Here is an 8838-nt window from a genome sequence, read left to right on the forward strand (position 1 = left end):
AGAGCAGCAGAGACGCGGAGATGGCCCCACAGCCCAGGGCGCAGGACCCCGTCCCTGTGACAAGGCCAGCAGGAGCTGCAGCCTGCGAGGCGCCAGGGCAGGGCCAGCCCAGCCCCTGCCAGGGGCCAGCGGCAGCTGCCGAGTCCTCACCTCTGCCACTCGCTGGTTCTCATCGTGGCAGTGGAAGAAGAGTGGTACCAGGCTCTGGTGCACATGTGCCTTGAGGACCTTTTTTTCCTCTTCCGGAAAAAAATCCAGCATCTCTCGGAAGATAAACAGGGAGCACAACTGCACCTCGCTGTCCTCCTGTATGAAAGGAAGGAAGAAAGACCTCAGCGTCAGCTGTTTCAGGCCCACCTGGGCACAGCCCGTGAGTGCACAGGGCACAAAGTGTGCGGGCAGCACCCGCTGGCCGTGGCTGGAGGCGCAGAGCCTTACGTTGTCAAAAAGTGGCAGGAGCGCCTCAGCCAGCTGCAGGGCGAGGGCGCTGGTTACTGGGGCACCATTGCAGAAAAATAACGCTCTGAGGAGAACTGTGGTCATCCTGAGCATGGTGCTGTCATCTTCGTGCAGGAGCTCCACGAGCCTTTCATGCAGGCTCCACATCCTTATGGCCATCTACTTGTGGAACACAAGTGTGTGAAAGACCATCCTGCTGCCATAGGGCCCAGGGGCCAAAGGCCTGTGCCAAAGCCCTGGGGCAGCTGCAGCAGGAGGCAGGAGAGCTGGCAGCAGCTGCCCCAGTGCCCCAAGGCCAGCCAAGCCCCAGGGACTGCCTTCCCCAGCCCCACGCTGGCAGCACGGCTTCAGCCCCTGCTCTCTTCTCACCGAGACACTGGTGGTGCCGAGCGCCACGAGGCCTCGGAGTGCCAAGCGACGCCTCCCCCTGCACTCGCTCTGCAGGTGCTTTGACAGGAACTGCAGGACGCTGTCCCGGCACTCACTCAAGTTCAGGTGCTCCAGGATCTGAAAGGCACAGGCCGGTGACGGGGGAGCGGCCGGCGGGAGCCCAGAACCGCCCAGGGCCGGGCCCAGGCAGCAGCACAGGGCACGGGCTCCGTCCCAGGCACTGCGGCCAAGAGAGGGCAGAGAGCCGGGAGGCAGCTCAGCGAGGCAGCGCCGGCCTTCAGGCTCACCTCCACAAGGAACGCCAGGGTGGCCAAATCCCGGCACGGCGTGTCCTTGCTGAGCAGCCCGAGCAGGTGGAACGCAATCCTGGAACACGCGGCTTCGGATGCACGGTGCATTTCTCTGACAGGAGGAAACACGAGTCAAAGCCCTCAGCCAGCGGGGGCAAACCTCTCCCAGGACTGCCTCACAGAGGTCTGGCCTTTCTCCACCACCCTGCAAGGGGCAGCTGAGCCCTCGGGGAGGTTGCTGCTCTTGGGCACGCTCCTCTCCCAGCCTTTTGCAGCCTCCTTGGCCGTCCCTTGGTGACAAGGCCTTCTGGCCCACGGCCATGGGGACTGTGTGGGGCACCTCGGGCACAGGGCACACATGCCGGGGACAGCTGGGGAGCAGGGGGTCTCACCTGGCCAGCACGCCCACAGCACAGTGGTGGGTGTCAGCACAGAGCAGTGTGTCCCAGCCACGCTTGTCTTCCATGGCCACCACCACATCCTCATAGTGCAGTCGGCAGAGCAGGGCCTTGAGGGTCTGCTCTGCAAAGCTGTGCACAGAGCAAAGCCCAGGTCACACTGGGAGCACTGGCCCTGCCCTGGGCACATGGCAGGGACAGGAGGACTGGCATGGAGCACCTGCTGGGGCTGGTGGCAAGGCCGTGTTGCTGCTGGCATCCCTTCCAGAAGGTATCGACCTCCTCTGGCACATCCAGAGTGCTGAAGAGCACTTGGAAGAGCAGATGCACAAAGAGGCCAGGGAAATACACGGTGACTATATGTGGCACACAGGGCAGCTGGAGGATCTTCCACATCACCACGGTTGCCTGCAAAGGACAGAGCAGCCCGAGACAGCGCTCAGTGCCGAGGTGTCTGTGTGGCAGGGCCCGAGCACGGGAGGGAGAGGCCCAGAGAGACACAGGGGGAGCACCGGGCCTGGTGGCCCTGGAGCTGCCCCGAGGCCAGGTTTCAGCCCAGCGCCTGAGGCAGGGAGACGCCGTGGGAGAGGGAGGATGGAGAGCTGCTGGAGAGGTGGCCTTGGGGCCAGCAAATGCAGGAACTCACAGCCAGGGCAAGGACAGCCGTGTGGTCCCCATCGGAGGTGCACGTGCTGTGCTCTGGCCAGCTCCCCAGCACATCCAGGAGTACGAGCATGGCCGGCTCTGCAGTCCTCAGCGAGCACATGATGCTCTTCCACATGGCCAGAGCAGATCTGTGGGGTCAGAGCTCTGTCTCAGAGGAGTCTGGGACACAGCAGCGTGGCCTGGGTGGCAGCGGGGAGCTGAGCTGCTCTGCCAGCCCTGCCTCTGCCCACTGCCCCTCACTGGCAGCACGCAGGCAGCCCAGCCCTGTGGGCACTGGCCCCTGAGGGGCAGGGGGAAAGCATGGCAGCACGCTGGGGGGCTGGCAGGGGCCAGGGCTGGCAAAGGGAGCAGCCAGAGGGCCCTGGAATTCTCTGTGTCAGACACCTGGGACAGGCTGCACAGGGGGAAGGGCTGCTGAGCCCCGAGCCCTCTGGGCAGGTGGGCCCCGTACCTGTCACACAATGGGGCCACACGCAGGAGAGCCATCACCACGTCAGAGGGCTGTGCCTCTGTCAGATCCAGAAGGGGCCTGTACAGATTGTATTCAGGAAACTCATTGGCCACGAGCCACTGGTGGATGTACCTCACCATGGCGGGCACCTGGAGAAGGAAGGGGAGACTTGGAAAGCTGCTGGAGGAAGGAATGTGCCCAGCTGCCCCAGAGAAGTGCTTCCCTTGCCACCACACTGCTATGGCCTCAAAGGCTCCCAGGGAGCAGCAGGTGTGGCTTGGGAGGCCAAGCAATTGCTGGGAGAAGAATAGCCAGGCCACAGGCTGCTTACTTGCTTTGGGCTGGAAGGACCCTCCTCCACAAGCATATCCAGCAGGGCAGCGCTGGTCTTGGTTTTGAAGATGGGAGAGTACGCTCTGAGCACGGTGCCCATGGCGCTGCTCTCTTCCTCCCGAATCCTCTTCATGAATTTGCAAACCATCTGCAGCAAAAAGGCAAGAAGCCCGGGATGCTGCATGGAGTGCTCCGAGCACAGTGCTGGGCTGAGCAGTGCCAGCAGGCCCAGCCCAGGTGGGGATGGCTGCAGGTACCTGCGCTGTTCTGCGGAAGCGGCCCCGGGTGCGTTCCTGCTCTCGTGTGCGCTGCACGGCTGCACCTGGCAAAGAGCGAGCGCAGCCCGAGCTGAGGGGCTGCGGGAGAGGCCGGAGAACACAGCCCAGCCCTGCGCTGCCCAGGCAGGGACAGTCCCGTGACGGCCCAGGGCACGGAGCACGGCTGTGGGGTGTCTGCCCGGCCCCTATTCCATCCTGTCCATGGGCATGGCCCCAGGGGATGGGATGGCATGGCATGGCATGGCATGGCATGGCATGGCATGGCATGGCATGGCATGGCATGGCATGGCATGGGGCCAAGCTGGCTGCAGGCACCAGCCCTGTGGCCCAGCTCTGCCACTCACCCTTCTGCCGTGGCTGGAACTGCTCCAGCTTTTCAGGCTGCTGTGCTGGGGCAGCTTCAGGGCCTTCTTTCTCCTCCTTCCCCCAGGCCAGCTTGGGCACGCTCGCAGGTCTGTGCTCTACGACACTGCCTGGATTCATGGCTGCTTGCAGAAGGTGAAAAGGAAAAGGTCCGAGTCAGCAAGTGCTGCAGTCGTGCCTTGAGGGCACCTGCAAGAGTGAAGTCTTGGCAAGGCTACAGGACAGCAAGTCCTGCACTCTGCTCTTGGGGCTCCAGCCACAAGGACAGGAGGCTCCTGTCAAGGGCAGTGAAAAGCAAATGCCACAGTCTGCCCTCGAGGGCAGCTGCAGAAGAGATGCCTTGGGAAGGCCAGGGGTCACCAAGTGCTCTGGTCTGGCCACAAGCTCACCTGGAGGAATAATACCTTGGGAAAGCTCTGGGTCAGCAAGGAACGAGTGGCTGTGCGAGGGCTCCTCACAGCACCGCTCTCTCGCGTCCTCTCTCGTCGTGTGCACCGAGCACTGTGGAGTGTAACTGTAACTTGTAACTGCCAACACCTCTGCCAGAGCGTGTCACCAAGGGCCCTTGGAATCCCTGCCCCGTTCCATTCCACGGTGACCATGCTGCACCGTGTCACCAAGGGCCCTTGGATCCCCAGTCCCGTTCCATTCCACGGTGACCATGCTGCACCGTGTCACCAAGGGCCCTTGGATCCCCTGTCCCGTTCCATTCCACGGTGACCATGCTGCACCGTGTCAGCAAGGGCCCTTGCACGCACTGCCACCTGCCCTGGGGCCACCCCCAGCCCCCCAGAGTGGCCCAGGGTGGACACGGAGCCTTTGCTGGGCAGGGCTCGGCCCTGCGGCGCCGGGCGGGCGGTGCCGCTCCCGCCGGGAGCCTGCGGGAGCCGGGACAGCGAGAGAGCCCGGGCCGAGCATCAGCCCCGGGGCACGGCCCGGGAGGGGGCACAGCCCGGGGGTCCCGCAGAGCCTCCCTGCTCCAGAGCCGCGCCTGCCGCAGCGGGGCAGCTGCGGCACCTGCGGGGCACGGAGGAGCCGCAGGCGGCGTTCCGAGCGCTCCTTCGGGGCAGGATTTTGTCCCGCTGCGGGGAATTCCCGCGGGCCGGGCGGGCCGGGGCCGCTGCCGAGCGCCGCCGCCTTTCCCGGGAGCCGCCGGGCAGAGCTCTCTGCTCGGGGCTGGGAAAAGCACCTTCACTGCCCTGGGAACATTTAAAAAGTTTAATACAGGACAAGAGGAGACAAGGGCCATAGAGCAAAGGTTCTTACGGCCGGGTGCATCTCGGCACTGAGCCAAGAGCACACGGTTATCTCCGGAGATACCCCTTGAATACCTTTTCCCTTACACCAGCCGGTTGCATATTCATAGTCCCTTATGCATAGTAAACTTTTTCCCAAGCTAGTTTACATATTCCAAGAACTGTTTAGCATGGCTCCTCCTCGGTTTCACCTTTTTAGGGCATGTGTATTCCTTGGTTGTGGTTTTGGTCCCTTTTTTATCATCATCTTCAGTTTTGGCCCCGGCCCACACTGCCTTCAGACGGTGAGTGCTGATGGTTGGCAGATCTGTACAGGTGTCCTCATCCTGTGCTCACTGGATGTTATCCCATCCAAGCAGGAATTTTAACACAAGAATGCTTCTATCAGCTATGGCACTAGTATGTCTGAGCGTAATCAATGAACAACAGAAATAAAAACTATATAACAAAGTTATTGTAACACCACACATATAAAATCCAATGGAATGTTTACAAAAAGCCAATATTATAATATGTATCTATAACAGGGCCAAGGGCCGGGTGCCCGCTCGGTGGCCCCGGGACAGCAGAATTTTGGGGTCCCGGTGCTGGCTGCCGGCAGAGCCCCGGCGCTGGGCCGGGGATGCGTGGGACCCTCCCGCGGTGGGGTTGGGCTGCCCGGGGCAGGCGCTGCATCGTCAGCCCGGAGCCACCGGGGATCGCCCGGTACCGGCGGGGCGGGGCTGGGGAGCGGAGAAGGGCGGCACCGGAGCGGGGGGACCCTCTGCAGCCTGCGGGGTCGGACATACCGATAAGGGGGTCCCCGGGAGCCTGGAACGTTGTGAAAAACGCTAATCACTTGGTTTTTAAAATTTTAAACGTTTAATAATAATAAAATGGTTATAAAAATAGTAACACAATTAGAGTAATCAAATTTAGAGTTAGGACAATTACAAGACAATAAAAAGCAAAAAATTATAGACGTCCAGATGCTCTCTGACACTTAAGCCAGGACAAGCATGCCTTGTGAACAAAGGAATAACCTTAAAAGCAATAGCCTATTGCATATTCATGTATCTCATACATGATGCATAAATTCCTTGCAAATTAGGAACTTTTCTGGATTTTGTCAACTTCTTTCCCTTAATCCTGGTGCTTCCATAAAGATGGAGACAAGATGGAAGAATGTTTGTCTCTTCTGATAAGGAGGTTGTAACTCTTTATGTGCCCCAAGTCACCACCATCCCTGTGTGAAGAGTTTATTGATTATCTCATCTCTTGCTTGAGCAAGTAAAAACATCCTACATCGCAGAGTTTCTATTTTAATATTATGTTGTTACCTATAACTCTATTTAACACACTGCTTAAGAGAATTAATACAGCATAACTGTCTAACATTACACATATAATATTCATTGTAACATTTGTGAAAAGCCAATCATAAAATAAGCATTCTACACAGAAAGTGTTGAAATGGTAAAACCAGTCAAAACCCCTTAGGAATTGGAAGGAAAACCAGAGGCAGTGGCAGCTAACACCTCAGAAACCCGTGGCTTTTGCTCCTCTCTTCGACCTGAGAGCTTCCTGGGCAGGGGCGACTCTTCCAATTGCACCAGCGTGGCCATGGCTGGGAAGGGCAGCGAGCAGATGGGTTGAGCTTCTCCTGCCAGCCCCTGAAGTGCCAGCTGTCATTTGTGTGCGCTGAGGATTCCCTTCAGGCTCGGAGCTGGCGCAGCTGCTCCTGGGCGCTGCTCGCCCGCGGGCGCAGCGGTGCTGCAGCCGCTGTCCCGCACACAGGGAGGGCTCTGGAGCCTCCCAGGGCACCAAGGAGCGGAGCAGGGAACGTGCCGGGATCTGCTGCAGGACCGTGGGGCTGTGGGGATCCTTCGGTCTCTTGGATGGGGCAGGGAGGGGGCAAATGGAATCAAGGTGAGACAGGGATCGGGCAGCCCCACGCCAGGCAGCGTTTTCTCCTCTGAGAGCTGCTCTGAGCTGAGCGAGCTGGTGAATCCTGCGGAGCAAATGAGACCCGGGAGCGAGGGAAGGGCTGGCTGGGAAGGAGTCAGATAAACCCAGTGGGTATTTCCCTTTCCAAGGGGCTCCTGGGGAGACAGAGGAGACAAGAAGGATTCCCCATCTCATGACATTCCCTTTTTTCCTTCAGTAGCCCTATTGCAGTCACTGCATACAAGAGTTTAGTTGATCCCTTTGATGCCAGGGAGCACCCAGAACTTGAACCTCGCTGGATCCAGCCCTGTCTGCCTATCACCGAGCAGAGGGAAAAGATAAAGAATCTGGGTGGGGGTTGAGCCAAAATGGCATTTTGCCACTTCTGATCTGCTCCCAGCTTTTGCAGCAGGGCACCAACCCCATCGCTGCAAACCACTCCCTTTTGCAAGGCACAGGTGGACCTCGCTGGTAGCTCAGGGCTCCTGAAGGGGCTGCTGCAGTTGGCAATTCGAGCTGTTGTTGAACTTTTCACATTGCTAAACCCCCCCCATCCAAATGCCATCAACTGTCTGAGGAAGGACACAAGAATATTACCCTGGAGGGGCCAAAAACTTGGAAAAGGATGAAAGAAATGTTCTGATGATGACAATGACAATGACAAAAAACCACAATTTATTTTTGACAGCAAATGAGTACCCACAGCCCCCCAGCCCTCCCAGACTGGCAGCCGAGTGGGGCCGTTTCCATGGCATGAGGAGCTGGCAGCCTGCAGAGAGAAACCAGAGAGCCACGGTCAGTCACAGAAGGCTCCTGTGCCCCTGTCCCACCACGGCCTGTGCCTGGGCCAGGCTGCTGTGTGCTCAGAGCCCAAACCTCCTGACCCATTTTCCGTTTTTAGAGAAGGGCAGAGTGGTAAGCCACATTCCATCTCCTCTGCTGAAGCACAGCCCAGCAGCCTCCTCAGCAGCTGCAAGGGCGGGATGCCCGTGTGCTCGGTTTCCTGGCTCCCCGGCAGACCAGGGGTTAAACGTTGGGTGTCTCCTGGATTGTCCCGGGTAAGAGCCCATCTCTGCACCCAGCTACCTTTTTTCATTTGTAAATTAGGTCTTTCTTTCTCTGCCAACTGTGGTTTCTCCAGCCCCGGCTGCAGCCACTGGTCATATAAAACTTTAAGAATCTTTTTCTACAAGCACAACTGACTTGATGTATAATTTACATAAACACGAATGATTCCATAACATATATTACAATGGGGCTGCGGAGATCCCCCTGCAGGTCCATGGGGATGCAGAGATCCCCGTGCAGGTCCATGGGGCTGCAGAGATCCCCTGCAGGTCCATGGGGATGCAGAGATCCCCTGCAGGTCCATGGGGATGCAGAGATCCCCCTGCAGGTCCATGGGGATGCAGAGATCCCCTGCAGGTCCATGGGGATGCAGAGATCCCCCGCAGCCCCTGGAGGAGCCGGGCTGGAGCTCGGCGATGCCCGAGAGGAGCTGTGAGCCCGCGGGCAGAGGGGCCCCGCTGGAGCAGCCTGTCCTGGCAGGACTGAGCCCGTGGCACAGTGACCCACGCTGCAGCACTCGGAGGGGGCTGTGCCCAGGGGATGGACTCCGCTCCGAGAAGTTCCTGGAGAAGTCTCGGCCGGGAGAGAGCGCAGGGTGCAGCAGGGAACGACTCCTGTCCCTGAGCAGAGGGAGAAGCCCCGGGGGATGAGCTGAGCATGGCCCCATTCCCTGTCTCCTGCCCTGCCGGGGGAGGAGGTGCAGCTGGGAGCAGGGAGGCGTGGGGAAAGCTGCATTTAAGGCTCTGCACTGACTTCTCCTTCTCCTGCTCCGAGTCTTTGGAGTTTTCTGCCAGAAATCTCTCCCCTGCCCCACCCACCCACAGGGCTTGGGGCAGGTTTCCCTTTTCGGGGGAAATCAAAGCGAAGCACTGATGCGCTAACGAGGGGCAGGAGAAGTGAGGCTCCTGGGCTTCCCGCAGAGGCGGAGGCACGGGAGGCGCAGGGCCGGGAAAGCCGTGG

At 59.4% G+C, this 8838-nt stretch overlaps 1 protein-coding gene across 1 annotated transcript in view; it reads right to left on the bottom strand.

Annotated features, from left to right (window-relative positions):
* LOC144248803 (uncharacterized) overlaps window positions 1–8838 on the bottom strand; it is a 1234558-nt gene that overhangs the window by 412832 nt on the left and 812888 nt on the right.

This window comes from Lonchura striata, chromosome 36 (genome assembly GCF_050655825.1).
Source record: "Lonchura striata isolate lonStrDom1 chromosome 36, ASM5065582v1, whole genome shotgun sequence".
NCBI classification, from domain to species: domain Eukaryota; kingdom Metazoa; phylum Chordata; class Aves; order Passeriformes; family Estrildidae; genus Lonchura; species Lonchura striata.